Source organism: Podarcis erhardii, assembly GCF_964252035.2.
Source record: "Podarcis erhardii genome assembly, chromosome: 7".
Taxonomy (NCBI): domain Eukaryota; kingdom Metazoa; phylum Chordata; class Lepidosauria; order Squamata; family Lacertidae; genus Podarcis; species Podarcis erhardii.
Genome location: NC_138511.1, coordinates 1,120,806 through 1,139,103, shown reverse-complemented (window position 1 = coordinate 1,139,103; position 18,298 = coordinate 1,120,806). Strand labels below are relative to the sequence as shown.

The window sequence follows — 18,298 nt, the reverse complement described above, 5'->3', positions numbered from 1 at the left end:
TATGGAATATGCAGAACCGGCAAAACTAACAGAAAAATTACATGAAAAGGACAACAAAGACTTTAAAAGAGAATGGGAACCATTTACAATATGAAGAGGCAACATAAAGAAATGGACTCATTGGCAGTGAACAATCACAACTGTCTACAACAAAAAATAAGACTATATGTATTGAGGAAATTTTGGGGAAACATCAAATACGCAATGTGAACAATAGGGAAATAAAACAAAATGTGAGTACGAGGGAAGTCCAGGGGAGGAGGGTCGAAATATGAAAAATTGTTAAAGATATATTGTTAGAAGTAGAATCCATGGAAAAATCAATACAAAATTATTTTTAAAAAATAAATAGAATCTCTGGATAACAAGTGTCATTTTTAGGTAATCTATTAAGACTGGAATATGATATTCCAGTTTTGATTGCTGGAAATTTAGCAATTGGGAAATATTATCCTGGATATTGACAGAATCTGGGAATGATTCAAAGTATTTGGTATTGTATTTTTATTTGTAAACATTGAAATGAGGAAGTCTTTTTACTCAGAGTGAGAAGGATGACCAAATATTTGACAGACCTGGAAATAGCAAGCTCATGTAGATCCAAGGGGGGAGGAAGTGGATACAGCGGAAGAATATTGTAAAATTTGTGGAGGAAAATGATCTGACATGATCTACTATTCCAGCCTGGTTATCTCTTCCTAATTTTGGGTGCTGTGTTTTATATCTCTTGTGAAAAGGTATTTTAATGTACGGTCAGTAAAAGCCTGGATGTAAGGCCTGCCTTTTGTGTGAACAGTTTTGTTTTCGTTTTCTCATTATGGGTGGATCCCAAGACAGACTAGGTCTGGCTGAAGGTCTGCCCTGAAACCTTGCTGGAAGGATCTCCCCTTGCTGGGCCACTTTACAGGAGTCGACTCCTGCAGGCGGCTTGTCTTGTGTGCGGGTGGAGGCGCGCTGCCTGCAGAAGTGGACCCTGGGACTAGCTACCTGGAAAACCTCTGTGCCTGAGGATGCCACAACTCCTGTAGCCTCTTCAGGCTTTGCCCTCGGATGGGAAGAGCATTGCACCCGGGAGAGGGAAAGGGGAGTCAAACAGGCACTCAAGGGATAATTTCAGAGAAAGAGCTTTATTTCTATCATCTGGGCTTGGTAGAAGGAGCTAGTGTGATAACTTCACAAACAAGCACAAGTTCACAGCCATTTGCACAGAGCATATATTCCCCTCCAGTTCCCTCCCCCTTCTCCCCCTCCTCAGGAGTCCTGCCTCATGAGTTTCCCTGAGCATGAACAGAAAGCTCCTGTCCTGGGACTCTTGGGACTCTTGGCGCCCTTCCCAGGAAAGGGGGATGAGAAGCCAAGGGGGTTGAGAAGCCTTGCGTTCAGCGTGTCCAAGATGTGTTGCAACTGGATGAGATAAGACTCAGTTTCCAGACCTGCTTATTCCTGGCATTGACAGAGCCTATTCATTAGCTTTTTGAAGGCTTCTTGTACTGATAAAAAATAACCTTTTGCTTATGCAGCAGCATCTTGTGAGAAAGCAGAGAACAGCAGAGAAAAGCTGTTGTAGACGAGAGAAAGGGGAAATTTGGTTTTGAGGCCTGGGGTGACTTTGGCCCTAGGGGGGTCACCTGTCCTCACCTCCTTCACTCCCTGGCTTCTCCCCCCCCCCCCCCGGAGAAAGGGGAAGGCATGGACAACAGACAGTCGCTTCAGGACACCGATCCGCTTTCAAGAAGCCGGCGCATGGGAAGAGCCGCACCCCATCAGCTTCGAGCAGTACCTGTTCCGCCTCCAAATAATCATTTGGGCTTCTGTGTATATTCCCAGGTTGTACTTTCAGTTAGTTGGAAGGGGGGGCGGTTCTCCAGCAGATGCAGGAGTGAAACTCTATCCCTTTTGTTGTGTTGAAAACAACAACTCATCAGTGGGAGCCTCAGCTTCTGATCCTAAGGATGAGGCTAATGCTTCTGGTCCTATCCCTGAAGTTCTTTTATAGGTACTGAAGATTGACTGGATATTCTGTTTATTGGTTTGGTAATGCTGTGTGTCATTTAAAATGTGGTTGAACAACTCACACCGCTCATGTGATGTCTCTGGGAAGTCAGCCCAAATCACGGCCTGTACCGCATCCCAGACAAAAAGGGTACGTGAGCCTTAAAAACCCTTTTGGATCTCTATCCCAACAGAACAGCTGCATTATTTCTCTGGGAAGGTTTTAGTTTAGGTTTTAGGATCCCAGTTGCCTTGCCCCCCAATTCAGGTGACCCACCATATCAGAAGTCAGTTAGAGAGATGCCCAAAGTGGCGCGCAAGAAAATACTTAAAGAAATTAAGGCAGGGAGGGCAGCCGGCCCCTTTTCTGTCCCTACCATAGAGGGTTTGCATATCTCCCCATTAGGCATCGTCCCCAAAAAGGCACCCAGTGAGTTTCTCATGAAACACAACCTATCCTACCCAAAGGGAGGGTTTGTCAATGATGCGATACCTCAGGAACTTTGCTCTGTGAGGTATGCCTCATTTGACCAAGCGGTTAAACTTATTCGCAAATTTGGAAAAGGCGCGTTGCTGGCGAAATGTGATATAGAGTCTGCTTTCTGACTCCTGCCAGTCCACCCGGAAGTTTTCCGGTGGCTGGGTTTTAAATCTGACGGGGCATACTTTGTAGACACAGAACGCGGGTGGCGCTGTGGGTAAAACCTCAACACCTAGGACTTGCCGATCGTATGGTCGGCGGTTCGAATCCCCGCGGTGGCGTGAGCTCCTGTCGTTCGGTCCCAGCTCCTGCCCACCTAGCAGTTCGAAAGCACTCTTAAGTGCAAGTAGATAAATAGGCTCCACTTTATAGCGGGAAGGTAAACGGCGTTTCCGTGTGCTGTGTTGGTGCTGGCTCGCCAAAGCAGCTTCGTCACGCAGGCCACATGACCCGGAAGTGTCTCCAGAGAGCGCTGGCCCCCAGCCTCTTAAGCGAGATGGGAGCGCAACCCCAGAGTTGGACGTGACTGGCCCGTACGGGCAGGGGTACCTTTACCTTTACTTACTTTGTAGACAAAGCAATGCCTATGGGTTGCTCAGTGGCCTGTGCAGCCTTTGAGGCATTTAGTACCTTTTTGGACTGGGCGCTTCGTTTTAGAATAGGCTCTGAGGGTGTGTCGTGCTACTTGGACGACTTTATTCTCGTAGCTGATAGTAGGCATAAGTGCTCGGCCCTTCTAGAAGCCTTCACATCTTTAGCAGGACAGCTGGGAGTACCTTTGGCTGCAGATAAAATGGAGGGCCCCGCTACAACTATGGTTTACCTAGGCATTGAGTTGGACACAGTCGCCCAAACTTCAAAACTTCCTAGTGAAAAAATGGTTGCGCTTAGGGACCTCATTCAGCAACTTCTCCCTCTAAGAAAAGTTACGCTCAGGGACTTCCGGGTTAGCGCCATCGTCTAATGGCGGATTCCCTCCGAGCTCCGGAGGGAACCGGCTCCGCAGGATTGGGTCTTGTCCGCGGCAGCCACGCGGGGACCCTTAAAAATCACAAGCGTGGATGCCTGTGAGCGTGGTGACTCGGCAGGCACCATTTGCGCCCCCCAATCTGCGAAGGAGCCTTTTTAAAGGCTCCGGAACGGGGACGGGGTGCGGTGCGGTGCTGTGAGTAGACTGCTCCTTCTGCGGAGTGAAGCCGCAAGCCATTGTCGGAGAGCGCTGACTTTTTCCTTGGAACAATTGGACTCTAAAGTAACAACCCGTGAGTAGTACGGAAATTGGAATTTAAAGAAAATTTTGTTGAATCAGGAACGAGCAGGGAAGGGTTAAAAAGGAAGTCCGCCCCCCCCCCCTTTGTAAATAACCTAAAGCAAAGGACCTGCTAACTAAGGTCGAGAGAATCTTTTCTTTCTTTTTTCTAAAAGACTTTAACTTTCACGTTCTGACATTATAAGAAATTTTACTGGAGGATAAAAGATTAACTTTGGGAGCTGAAGTTCCACACCCCCCCCCCCCCCGGACCCGGGAGCGTCCTGCAAGAGAGCCTGTTGATGAAGTATTGAAGAGTTTGACAGCTGTCAAGTTAGCTGTCAGAAGGAAAAAGAGAACTTTGTTTCTGTTGTTTCTGCTGGTTATATTTGTTACAATTTGTTGAAAATAAGGAAGGGCTGATACAAACTAACTTGATTTTTGGATTTGAGCTGAAAGGAACATTAAGGAACCAAAATCCCCCTAGAGGGGGTTTAGGGACATTACAAGAATGGCTGGAGGAGGGAAAATCGAGGCTGAATTGGATAGAACATTTGTTCTCTTGGGAAAGTTACAAGGCCAAATCGATGTTTTGGCTATAAACGTCACAACTTTGGACTTAACAGTAAATAACATTGTTGAATCTGATAAGGATTTGAAGCAGGAAGCCCATTCAATTAAACAAATAGAGAAACTTGAGAGCCATGAGAATATGGAGGAGATATATGTTGCCCCTGAAGGAAAGGTAGGAGCAGCTGTAATTTTGCAGATGTTAAAGGAGAGCTGCAATTTGAGGCCTGACATGATGGCAACAAAGGAAAATAAAAACCTGATGTGGAAAGTCTGGCCTGAATTGGAGAGCGGAAAACTGAGAGATCTCCTTGTGTGGAGATCTGAAGACCGACGGATTATAAATTTGATTAAGATGGAAGTTGAAGCTTTGGGGACATTTGGATTTGAAAGGAGTATGAAACAAGATTTGGAGTACCCCATAGACTTTACTTTTAAGTATGGGGATCTGGCTGGAAGAAACATGGATCCTGTTGGGCCGGAGCCTCTCCGAGATTTGGGGTTTAACATTAAGGACTATCAAAAAGACCAGCAGAGAGGAATTGAAAGAGATTTAAGAGCCTCGGATGTGAGATCTCCAGGCTAAACAGTATATTGAGACTGATGGACACTTGTTGGGGACTGAAACCGGGAAAGGGGTGGGTGGAGTTTGGGAATCCAAAGGGTATATAATTATAACTTGCTCTGTTTTTATTTTGTTTTGCTATCTGTATGGAAATTGGGAAAGTTGTGGAAGGGAAATTTTGGTCGACTTTAGGAAAAATGTTTAAGAATGAGTAATGATGTATAAGTATTGAGGTTTAAGTTTGGATAAGTTAAAATTGGTTTCTAAAATGGTCTAAATTAAATGAAAATAAGGTTTGCAAAAATAAATTGAGGAAATGGAAGGAGGAAAAGTAAAATAGCAACATGCTAAAATTAAATTATTAAGTTAAAGTTGAGAAATAAGTAATAAGGACTTGCTGAGTTAATAATTTAAATTGGAATACAAGAAGGGGAGGTGTAAGGAGGTCTGAGAAACAAGTTAAATGAAAATATGTAACTGAAATTTTATGTGTTTTTAATTGTTTTTTTAAGAATTGGATTTTTGTATTTTTGTTATTTTTGTCTACTTTTGTTTTTGTGTGGTTTTTTGAAAATGCCAATAAATATTCATTAAAAAAAAGAAAAGAAAAGTTACGCTCAGGCAGATTCAGCCGTTGTTAGGCCATTTGAACATTGCTTGCCGGGTGGTTTCCCCAGGCCACCCATTTTGCGGCTGCCTCGCGAGGTTGTCAGCAGGCTTGCGGTCACCCCATCACAGGGTTCGCCTATCTAAAGAGGTAAAATCCGATCTGGAAGTCTGGCTGAAGTTCTTGGAAAGGTATAATGGTGAAGAAGCAACCGTTGGAACGCAAAGGCAACGCGGCCAGTACCAAATGCAAAGGGGTAGCGACAAAGACGTGTCCTTTTAAGCCTCCCTCCTTTTGCTCCACCAAGCCCCCCCCAAACGTTAAAGGTGCCCCACCACCCTGCGAATGCGGCTAGAAATAAGAACCCCCAGCCAAACCTGATCTGTCGGGCGAGCTGTGCGCTTCCAAGTAAAAGGACTAAATGGCGATGGGCTGGCGTTGAACGTGCAAACCGCGTTCCGCAAAGCTCCGCTGCAGAGAAGCCACCCAGAGAGAACAGAACACCCGGTCGATGGGGTTTTCCAGCGCAGTTTCAGCCCTGCTGTTTCGGAGCTAAATGGCTCTGGTGCCGAAGCGGCTGCCTGGAACACGGGTGGGCTTGAGGCAGGCAATCTGATGGGAGGCACAACACCGATGCACGGGTAAATCCAAGTGAAAATCGATCACCGAAGGAATTGAGATACACAGCCTAAAGAAAAGGTAAGCAAGAGACAAAACAACATTAATACAAACCAAAGCGGGATGGCTGGCCAGGTGAAAAGAGGGTGAGCCCCGGCCGCGCCGGCCCTAAATAGGGCAGGCTACACCCCCCCAGCCACCCAACTGGCTGGCTGGGTTGACGACGCAGCTGGGATTCCCTCAGTCTCACGGGGGCTGGAACCAGCCCCCGCGCACAAGGAGTGGGCATGAAACCCACAACCCCAACTCCAAGCCAGGTTCGGAAGTGGCTTTGTTGTGTTGAAAACAACAACTCTCATTTGTGGGAGCCTCAGCTGAAGGTTGACTGGATATTCTGTTTATTGGTTTGGTAATGCTGTATGTCATTTAGAATGCAGTTGAACAACTCACACCCCTCATGGGATGGTGTGATAGGCGCACATACAAGATCAGCACAGGAAGACCGACCTGAAGCCATTTTGTTTTGTTTTTTTAAAATATATTTATTTGTTTTTATAGAAAAAGAAGAAACACCAGAAAAATACAGAACAGCAAAAGCAATCACAGATACACATCAAGAAAAAATAAAAAATAAAAAATAAAAACTCCAATTTTTAAATTCATGTTTACAAAACTTTCTTTCTTGACTTCCTCACGCCTCCCTTTTTTGTGTTCCTCTTTGTCCAATCAAATACAGCAAATCCTTACCCTCTTTAAAAACTCATTTCTAATTATTAAAATCACTTCTATTATGTCTCCGATCTTTCCTCCTTATGTTTAAACACCTTTAGCATATTGTTTACTTTTGACATAATATAACTTTAGTCTTTCACCCTATTTCTATTGCATTTTTGCATACTTTTTAACACTGTATCACTAATGCCATATTATTTTTATGTCCAACAACATTTTAGCATTCATAAACTTTGCAGTGTTTCTGCAGGTAGTTCTTTAACTTCTTCCAGTCCTCTTCCACCGCTTCTTCTCCCAGGTCTCGGATTCTGCCAGTCATTTCTGCCAGTTCTGCCAGTCTATTACTTGCATCTGCCATTCTTCCAAGGTGGGCAAATCTTGTGTCTTCCAATACTTTGCAATAAGTATTCTTGCTGCTGTTGTCGCATACATAAAAAACGTTCTATCTGTCTTTAACACCAATTGGCCGACTATACCCAAGAGAAAGGCCTCTGGTTTCTTAAGGAAGGTATATTTAAATACCTTTTTCAGTTCATTATATATCATCTCCCAGAAAGCCTTAATCTTCGGGCACGTCCACCAAAGGTGAAAGAAAATACCCTCAGTTTCTTTACATTTCCAACATTTGTTATCAGGCAGGTGATAAATTTTAGCAAGCTTGACTGGGGTCATGTACCACCTATAGATCATTTTCATAATATTCTCTCTTAGGGCATTACATGCCGTAAATTTCATACCGGTGGTCCACAATTTTTCCCAGTCAGCAAACAAAATGTTATGACCTATGTCCTGTGCCCATTTAATCATGGCTGTTTAACTGTTTCATCCTGAGTGTTCCATTTCAACAGCAAGTTATACATTCTTGAAAGGATCTTAGTTTTAGGTTCTAACAATTCTGTCTCCAGTTTCGATTTTTCTACCTGGAAGCCCAATTTTTTATCCAAATTATAGGCCTCCCTTATTTGATAATAATAAAGCCAATCTCGCACTTTGTCTTTTAATTTCTCAAAACTCTGCAAATTCATTTTATCTCCTTCCTGTTCTAATATCTCCCAATACTTCGGCCATTTGGCCTCCATATTGAGTCTTTTCAGAGCCTTTGCTTCCATGGGTGACAACCACCTTGGGGTCTTATTTTCCAATAAATCTTTGTACCTAATCCAGACATTAAACAATGCTTTCCTGACAATATGGTGTTTGAAGTTTTTGTGCACTTTAACCTTGTCGTACCACAAATATGCATGCCATCCAAAAGCATTATTAAAGCCTTCCAAATCCAAAATGTCAGTGTTCTCAAGAAGCAGCCAATCTTTCAACCAGCAGAATGCTGCTGATTCATAATAAAGTTTAAAGTCCGGCAGGGCAAACCCCCCTCTTTCCTTCGCATCAGTTAATATTTTAAATTTTATTCTGGGCTTTTTGCCCTGCCAGACAAATCTAGAGATTTCTCTCTGCCACTTCTTGAAGCAATCCATCTTGTCCACAATCTGTAAAGTTTGAAACAAAAATAACATTTTTGGCAATACATTCATCTTTATAACTGCAATTCGACCCAACAAGGAAAGCTTCAAATTAGACCATATTTCTAAATCTTTTTTAACTGGACCTGAAGCCATTTTGATTCCTAAACTGAGCAAATGTTTTCTCTGCAAGGTCAAATTGGAAAAGCCTCCCCATTGTCTTTTCCTTCACAAATCCTGTCTTAAGGGTATGTCTGTGTTTGAATAGGGTGAGCCTGTGACCTGGCTCAGGAACTATTTATCATTACAAAAGACTGGCCAGGCTCCCCAGGCAATTCAATCAAGTAACCTGCCAGACAGGAGATAAACAAGGACAAAAACAACATTAAATTTCTGTTTAGGCCGCCTTTTCTGTGATGTAGGTGTGATGTATCTGAGGGGTGGCCTTAGGTTACACCCCTTCTGTGATGTATGTATGATGTTCCAGGGGTGGTCTTGGTCTACAGGGTGGCAATTTCAAGAGTCCATGTAAGGCCTTGCGCACCATTGTTCTGGGTTCCTCGTCTCTCCTGCGGGTGAGGGGAGCACCCTGTTGCAACAGATCAATAAAGATCAAGCTTACTAGCTGCCTTGCTTCTCAATATTCTCTGGTTGGCCTCTGTTATCTTCTCCTACCAATAAGGAACCCATGTAAGGACTCTATATGGGCTCTTGGATACCCCATAAGGAAAAAGGGCCATTTTTATTTACAACAGAGGCTCTCTGGGAAGTCAGCCCAAATCACAGCCTACACCGCATCCCAGAGAAAAAGGGAACGTGAGCCTAAAACGTACAGGGGAGGGAACCAAGCAAGCTGTTAAGGGCCAATTCTCATTTACTGCACCCTCATGGTAAGACCTTGGGAAAATGCCACCTTTTCCCAGACATGAGCTATATAGAGCATGGTTATTCCTCTTGTGAAATCAGGGAGACTTTAATTAGTAAGGAATTCCATGAGTAGTAATGATACCACCACAAATAGCTCTGAACAGGCCTCTGTCTCCAATTTCTACATTTTACCCTGGCCAACCCCTGAAAGAGCTGAATGGTTCTGGCTTTGGAACAAAATTCTGCCTAAAAGGTCCTTCCTGGGGTTTTTTTATGATGTTAGCCGCTCTGAGCCCGGTCTCAGCCGGGGAGGGCAGGATACAAATAAAAAATTCTCATTCTTATTCTTATTAAAAGGGAACACAAATGTCAAGTTAAAACTAAATATACCACACTGACTTGGGGGAGAAAAAGAAAACACACTCACTCTCTATGGAGGTCGCTGTGTACCAGCGTTGCTAAGGGCCCCCAAGCCCCTGGAGACATGAGGTCACAGCACTATGACAACAGAATGCAATGATGATGTCAGTGGAAAGGAGACCTCTTGCTCATCTCTTTTTCTATTGACATTATATTTGCTGATTTATGATCCGGCAAACCTTCATCGAAGATGAACTAAGAACTTCTTAATGGATTGAATATTTTTAAAATTAATTCTCCATTAGTAACATTCCAATGATAACAAATCAAATCAATTCTTGCCACATCATAATACAAACAATAAAGCAAATTATACATTCCAAACTAAAAATTTTGGGGAGGCCTTTCCATGTTCTCGCTGTCGGGAGAAAGTTTCTTTCACTTGTTCCTGCGTTCTTCTCTCTTGTTTCCCCCCAGATTCAGCTAGGTAGACCAACTACCTACCTCTAAGGGGCTACGGTACAATTTTTTAATTTTTTGGAAAGGATTCTTTTAAATACTTTTCAGGACTTTTTTTTAAAAAGACTTGATTCTTTTAAAGGGATTTTTGGAAGAGTTTTTTAAATATATTCCTCCCCCCCCCCATTTCATAATTCTGATCTTCCAGTCATTTTAAAATATCCTTCCTTCCAGAACACTCTCCTGTTTCTTAGTCCAAATTCTAATAATTTTTGAAGAGCTGAGTCCAGGGTGTCGTACATTGTCCTGGGCAAAGGTGGTTGGCATTGCAGGGTAAATATTAAGCTCAAGTGGCATCGCAAATTTTCAACACAGTGATCTCTAGGATAAGCCAGGCATGTGTTGCACTGGGACCTATAGCACTGTGTTTAGAGGTCAACTACAGTTCCCATGATTCTCGGGGGGAAGGAGTCATGTGCTGTAATGTTATGGCATGTCCACAGCCACTAACAATAACCAAAGTGAATAGTTTCTGATTAATTTCTGATTAATTGTCTTGTCTCAATTATATTTTTAGAGTTTATCATTGCAATGGTGAGCTAGATACTGCAGTTTTTGGTTGTGGTGACCTGCTATTTGATATAATTAGTTAAAGATGTTTCTATATGTAACAACAGCAGCTAGGATTCTATATGCGCAGAAATGGAAGGAAAAAGAAGTTCCAAAGAAGGGATAAGTGAGATAATGGACTATGCAGAACTGGCAAAATTAGCAGTTTTGTGGGCAAATAGGCCTTTTTCGGATTATAGTACGCTGAACTCGTAAGGAGGATTTGAGCTATGAGCAACGTAAGTAATTGGATTATAATACTGGGGTTATGATTTGACAAACAGAAGACGGGGTGCAGCAGGAGAGAAACAACAACTCCATGGAAAACAGGGTGGGAAGTTGACGAAAATTAAGAGAAAAGTCAAAATTGTGTTCTGACTGTATATGATTTTTAAAATATTGAAACAATAAAATATAATTGTAAAAAAAGAAGAAGTTGTAACCATTTTTAAGCTTCTGGGTAGGCAGCCTCAGAATGGCTTGCAAATGTACTTTGAAGAAGCCAGCTTTGGCAGAGGCCACTGTAACTTCAATGCCAGCCCATAATAGGCCTTATGGTAGATGGAAGCTGGGCTCTCTCCTGGCACCTCGGAATTCAAAGAGGTCAGCTCAAGCCCTGCTGTTTCCTAGCTCAGGGCGCCATATCACCAAAGTCTACCCCTGGGGGTTTTTTCATAGAATCATAGAATCATTGTGTTGTGACGTGGGGTTTGTGATTTCAGCTCTCTTGACATAATATGCTGGCGACAGTTCTCTAGTAACACTTCTTTATTAAAGCAACAAGGCTAAGACCTGAAGAGGGGAGAGCTACATTTATAGGGACAGGGAACTAGCTAGAAAGGATACATTTTGGAGGGAACAATATCAGGCACTCACAGTCCTGCCTTTTGGAGGCAACCAATAAGACAGAGGATCCAAATACAGCAGCTTAAATGAACCAATAGTAGCTGTACCCTCTGGAACCAAAAGGCAGTTACTTTACCCTAATGCAATTACAGACAATAATAATACAGATATAAAATCATTTGACTCAATACACAACACATAGAATCATAGAATCATAGAATCATAGAGTTGGAAGAGACCACAAGGGCCATCGAGTCCAACCCCCTGCCAAGCAGGAAACACCATCAGAGCACTCCTGACATATGGTTGTCAAGCCTCTGCTTAAAGACCTCCAAAGAAGGAGACTCCACCACACTCCTTGGCAGCAAATTCCACTGTCGAACAGCTCTTACTGTCAGGAAGTTCTTCCTAATGTTTAGGTGGAATCTTCTGTCTTGTAGTTTGGATCCATTGCTCCGTGTCCGCTTCTCTGGAGCAGCAGAAAACAACCTTTCTCCCTCCTCTATGTGACATCCTTTTATATATTTGAACATGGCTATCATATCACCCCTTAACCTCCTCTTCTCCAGGCTAAACATGCCCAGCTCCCTTAGCTGTTCCTCATAAGGCATCGTTTCCAGGCCTTTGACCATTTTGGTTGCCCTCCTCTGGACACGTTCCAGTTTGTCAGTGTCCTTCTTGAACTGTGGTGCCCAGAACTGGACACAGTACCCCAGGTGAGGTCTGACCAGAGCAGAATACAGTGGCACTATTACTTCCCTTGATCTATAATAATAATAATAATAATAATAATAATAATTTATTATTTATACCCCGCCCATCTGGCTGGGCCTCCCCAGCCACTCTGGGCGGCTTCCAAAAGAATATTAAAATACTATGATACATCAAACATTAAAAGCATCCCTAAACAGGGCTGCCTTCAGATGTCTTCTAAAAATCTGGTAGTTGTTGTTCTCTTTGACATCTGGTGGGAGGGCATTCCACAGGGAGGGCGCCACTACCGAGAAGGCCCTCTGCCTGGTTCCCTGTAACTTGACTTCTCGCAGTGAGGGAACCGCCAGAAGGCCCTCGGTGCTGGACCTCAGTGTCCGGGTAGAACGATGGGGGTGGAGACGCTCCTTCAGGTATACTGGACCGAGGCCGTTTAGGGCTTTAAAGGTCAGCACCAACACTTTGAATTGTGCTCGGAAACGTACTGGGAGCCAATGTAGGTCTTTCAAGACCGGTGTTATATGGTCTCGGCGGCCGCTCCCTGTCACCAGTCTGGCTGCTGCGTTCTGGATTAGTTGTAGTTTCCGGGTCACCTTCAAAGGTAGCCCCACGTAGAGTGCATTGCAGTAGTCCAAGCGGGAGATAACCAGAGCATGCACCACTCTGGCGAGGCAGTCCACAGGCAGATAGGGTCTCAGCCTGCGTACCAGATGGAGCTGGTACACAGCTGCCCTGGACACGGATTTAACTTGTGCCTCCATGGACAGCTGTGAGTCCAAAATGACTCCCAGGCTGCACACCTGGTCCTTCAGGGGCACAGTTACCCCATTCAGGACCAGGGAGTCCTCCACACCTGCCCGCCTCCTGTCCCCCAGAAACAGTACTTCTGTCTTGTCAGGATTCAATCTCAATCTGTTAGCCGCCATCCATCCTCCAACCGCCTCCAGACACTCACACAGGACTGTCACCGCCTTCACTGGTTCTGATTTGAAAGAGAGGTAGAGCTGGGTATCATCCGCATACTGATGAACACCCAGCCCAAACCCCCTGATGATCTCTCCCAGCGGCTGCATGTAGATGTTGAAAAGCATGGGGGAGAGGACAGAACCCTGAGGCACCCCACAAGTGAGAGCCCAGGGGTCTGAACACTCATTCCCCACCACCACTTTCTGAACACGGCCCAGGAGGAAGGAGCGGAACCACTGTATGACAGTGCCCCCAGCTCCCAGCCCCTCAAGACGGTCCAGGAGGATGTTATGGTCGATGGTATCAAACGCCGCTGAGAGATCCAGCAGAACCAGGAAACAGCTCTCACCTTTGTCCCTGGCCCGCCGGAGATCATCAACCAGTGCGACCAAGGCAGTTTCAGTCCCATGATGAGGCCTGAATCCCGACTGGAAGGGATCCAAATGGTCCGCTTCTTCCAGGCGTGCCTGGAGTTGTTCAGCAACCACTCGCTCAATCACCTTGCCCAAGAATGGAAGATTTGAGACTGGGCGATAGTTGGCCATCGTGGCCGCATCTAAAGATGGTTTTTTAAGAAGTGGTTTGATAACCGCCTCTTTCAGTGGGTCTGGGAAGGCTCCCTCACGGAGGGAAGCATTCACCACCTCACGAAGCCCATCACCCAGTCCTTCCCGGCTAGCTTTTATAAGCCAGGATGGGCAAGGATCAAGGAGACAGGTGGTTGGTTTCACTCGTCCAAGCAGCCTGTCCACATCCTCGGTGGTAACAGATTGGAATTGATCCCATGCAATTTGACTAGACAGGACTCTAGCACTCTCCCGCCCCGGCCCTGCTCCCACGGTGGCGTCTACCTCTTCCCGAATCTGAGCGACTTTATCTGCAAAAAACTTTGCAAAATCATTGCAGGAGATCATGTGGCCCGTACTGGGCCCCGATGTAGCAGGTGGTTCCGCTAAATTGCGGACCACCTGAAAAAGTCTCCTGCTGCTGTTTTCTGCAGATGCAATAGAGGCGGCGAAGAAAGTTTTCTTCGCCGTCGCTACCGCCACTTGGTAGGCTCGACATTGAGCTCTAACCTGTGTCCGGTCAGCTTCAGAATGAGTTATCCGCCACCGGCGCTCTAGCCGTCTCAACGATTGTTTCATTGCCCTCAGATCCGTGGAAAACCACGGGGCTCTCCGGGCTCCATGCAATCGGAGAGGGCGCTTCGGAGCCAAACAGTCAATAGCCCTGGTTAACTCCACATTCCAGCGGGCCACCAGGGAATCAACTGAAAGGCCATCAACATGGGATAAAGCATCCCCTACCACTCTCTGGAAACCATTTGGATCCATTAAGTGGCGGGGGCGGACCATCCGAATCGGTCCCACCTCCCTGCAGAGGGGAAGGGTCGCGGAGAAGTCCAGTTGCACCAGGAAGTGATCTGACCATGGCACTTCTTTTGTTTCACTTTTAGTTAGTGTCAGATCACCAACATCCGTAGAGGTAAACACCAGGTCCAAGGCATGTCCGCGGCTATGGGTTGGGCCAAACTTATTCAGGGACAGCCCCATGGAGGCCATGCTTTCCACGAAGTCCCGAGCGGCCCCTTGTAAGGTCGTGTCGGCATGGATATTAAAATCCCCTAGGACAACCAAACTAGGCGTCTCCAGGAGAACATCCGCCACGACCTGAAGCAGCTCGGGCAGGGAATCCTTGGTGCAGCGGGGAGGTCGGTACACCAAAAGGAATCCTGTACTGCCCCTATTGCCCAACTTCCAGAACATGCACTCAGAAAACTGGGTCTTCCCAATAGGACGCCTGGTGCAAACTAATGACTTCCTAAAAATCACTGCAACCCCCCCTCCCCGCCCACAAGGCCTGGGTTGCTGTGCGTAAGAGAAACCTGGTGGACAAGCAGCGGCAAGAACAGGCCCATCTGCTTCATTCAACCAAGTCTCTGTTACACATGCCAGGTCAAATCCTCCATCCATGATCAGGTCATGGATGGCAGTGGTCTTATGAATCATTGACCTGGCATTGCACAGCAGCACCTTCAGGTCATGTGGGTATCCCTTGCTGATTCTAGTATCCATCTGGTCAGGACCAGACCTGGAGGCAGGGATAGTCCTCAGACAACAACTAAACCTGCCTTCTCTGTAATGACATGGTCTGGTCTTAGCGTAACTCCTCCTCCTACCCGAGATCACTGAGATCGGTTGTCCCAACGCATCCCCCCCTGTGGAACATGCCGCAGCCATTTTGTTGGCTGGGACCCACTCCCCGGCAGCCCTGACCCCTCCCCTTAAAAACAAAGTAAGGCATTAAAACAATGAAAACAAAACAAAAAAGAAACCCCAAAAAACAATACAAATAAAAAACTGTAAAAATTACAATCCATCAAAATCAAACAAATTCCCAACTAAACATCCATCCCAGCCCCACCCCACCCCTGCATATACAATAATAGTAATCACAATAATAATAATAATAAAGAAATAAAAAGGAAAAGGAAAATTTTAAAACATTTTAAAAGGAACTCTGCACCCCTCCGGATCCCCCTGGGCCGCAGCAGCAGTGACAGCAATCGTCCCCGTGAGGCCTGTCAGGCCCCGCCCCGGGCCAGATGGTGAGTGGCAGGAGGAGCAGGGCCCTCAGACACCCAACAGGAGAGTCCTCCTGGGCAGCAGAGCACAGCAGTCCTTATGGGCCTGTCAGGCCCCGCCCCGGGCCAGATGGTGAGTGGCAGGAGGAGCAGGGCCCTCAGACACCCAACAGGAGAGTCCTCCTGGGCAGCAGAGCACAGCAGTCCTTATGGGCCTTCAGGCCCCGCCCCGGGCCAGATGGTGAGTGGCAGGAGGAGCAGGGCCCTCAGACACCCAGCAGGAGAGTCCTCCTGGGCAGCAGAGCACAGCAGTCCTTATGGGCCTGTCAGGCCCCGCCCCGGGCCAGATGGTGAGTGGCAGGAGGAGCAGGGCCCTCAGACACCCAACAGGAGAGTCCTCCTGGGCAGCAGAGCACAGCAGTCCTTATGGGCCTGTCAGGCCCCGCCCCGGGCCAGATGGTGAGTGGCAGGAGGAGCAGGGCCCTCAGACACCCAGCAGGAGAGTCCTCCTGGGCAGCAGAGTCCAGCAGTCCTTATGGGCCTTCAGGCCCCGCCCCGGGCCAGATGGTGAGTGGCAGGAAGGAGCAGGGCCCTCAGACACCCAACAGGAGAGTCCTCCTGGGCAGCAGAGCACAGCAGTCCTTATGGGCCTTCAGGCCCCGCCCCGGGCCAGATGGTGAGTGGCAGGAGGAGCAGGGCCCTCAGACACCCAGCAGGAGAGTCCTCCTGGGCAGCAGAGTCCAGCAGTCCTTATGGGCCTGTCAGGCCCCGCCCCGGGCCAGATGGTGAGTGGCAGGAGGAGCAGGGCCCTCAGACACCCAACAGGAGAGTCCTCCTGGGCAGCAGAGTCCAGCAGTCCTTATGGGCCTTCAGGCCCCGCCCCGGGCCAGATGGTGAGTGGCAGGAGGAGCAGGGCCCTCAGACACCCAGCAGGAGAGTCCTCCTGGGCAGCAGAGTCCAGCAGTCCTTATGGGCCTGTCAGGCCCCGCCCCGGGCCAGATGGTGAGTGGCAGGAGGAGCAGGGCCCTCAGACACCCAACAGGAGAGTCCTCCTGGGCAGCAGAGTCCAGCAGTCCTTATGGGCCTGTCAGGCCCCGCCCCGGGCCAGATGGTGAGTGGCAGGAAGGAGCAGGGCCCTCAGACACCCAGCAGGAGAGTCCTCCTGGGCAGCAGAGTCCAGCAGTCCTTATGGGCCTGTCAGGCCCCGCCCCGGGCCAGATGGTGAGTGGCAGGAAGGAGCAGGGCCCTCAGACACCCAGCAGGAGAGTCCTCCTGGGCAGCAGAGTCCAGCAGTCCTTATGGGCCTGTCAGGCCCCGCCCCGGGCCAGATGGTGAGTGGCAGGAGGAGCAGGGCCCTCAGACACCCAGCAGGAGAGTCCTCCTGGGCAGCAGAGCACAGCAGTCCTTATGGGCCTGTCAGGCCCTGCCCCGGGCCAGATGGTGAGTGGCAGGAGGAGCAGGGCCCTCAGACACCCAACAGGAGAGTCCTCCTGGGCAGCAGAGTCCAGCAGTCCTTATGGGCCTTCAGGCCCCGCCCCGGGCCAGATGGTGAGTGGCAGGAAGGAGCAGGGCCCTCAGACACCCAGCAGGAGAGTCCTCCTGGGCAGCAGAGTCCAGCAGTCCTTATGGGCCTGTCAGGCCCCGCCCCGGGCCAGATGGTGAGTGGCAGGAAGGAGCAGGGCCCTCAGACACCCAGCAGGAGAGTCCTCCTGGGCAGCAGAGTCCAGCAGTCCTTATGGGCCTGTCAGGCCCCGCCCCGGGCCAGATGGTGAGTGGCAGGAGGAGCAGGGCCCTCCAGGAGTATAGGAGATGCTATACTCCTATTGATGCAGCCCAGAATTGCATTGGCTTTTTTAGCTGCCGCGTCACACTGTTGGCTAATGTCAAGTTTGTGGTCAACCAAGACTCCTAGATCCTTTTCACATGTACTGCTCTCAAGCCAGGTGTCACCCATCTTGTATTTGTGTCTCTCATTTTTTTTGCCCAAGTGCAATACTTTACATTTCTCCCTGTTAAAATTCATCTTGTTTCTTTTGGCCCAGTTCTCTAATCTGTCAAGGTCGTTTTGAAGTGTGATCCTGTCCTCTGGGGTGTTAGCCACCCCTCCCAGTTTGGTGCCATCTGCAAATTTGATCAGGATGCCCTTGAGTCCATCATCCAAGTCGTTGATAAAGATGTTGAAGAAGACCGGGCCCAAGACAGAACCCTGTGGCACCCCACTAGTCACTCTTCTCCAGGATGAAGAGGAACCATTGATGAGCACCCTTTGGGTTCGGTCAGTCAGCCAGTTTTGTGGGGGGGGGGGTATTTTGTTGAGTGCTCTCTTGTTGCCACACCTGCTCCTTGTATTTGCTCCTGACCTGAGCACAAGGAGACCCTTTTGTTTCTGGCGGACCACCTGATACAAGCGTTTCCTCACATGTGCAAGCAGACAAATACCTCTGCGCATGCGAAATGCTTTGCTCTGCCTCCATGCTTCTGAATCCCAGTTGCTGGAAACCTCAGGAGCGGGGAGGGCTCACGCGCTTGGGTGCTGCTTGCTGGTTTCCCACGGCCATCCGGTTGGTCACTGTGATAACAGGAGGCTGGACTAGATGGGCCATTGGCCTGACCCAGCACAGC

The 18,298-nt window shown here is 47.7% G+C and overlaps 1 long non-coding RNA gene across 1 annotated transcript in view; it reads right to left on the bottom strand.

Moving 5' to 3' along the window:
- The window catches only part of LOC309346403, a 308,888-nt gene that overhangs the window by 270,938 nt on the left and 19,652 nt on the right, over positions 1-18,298 (bottom strand). The window lies entirely within an intron of this gene.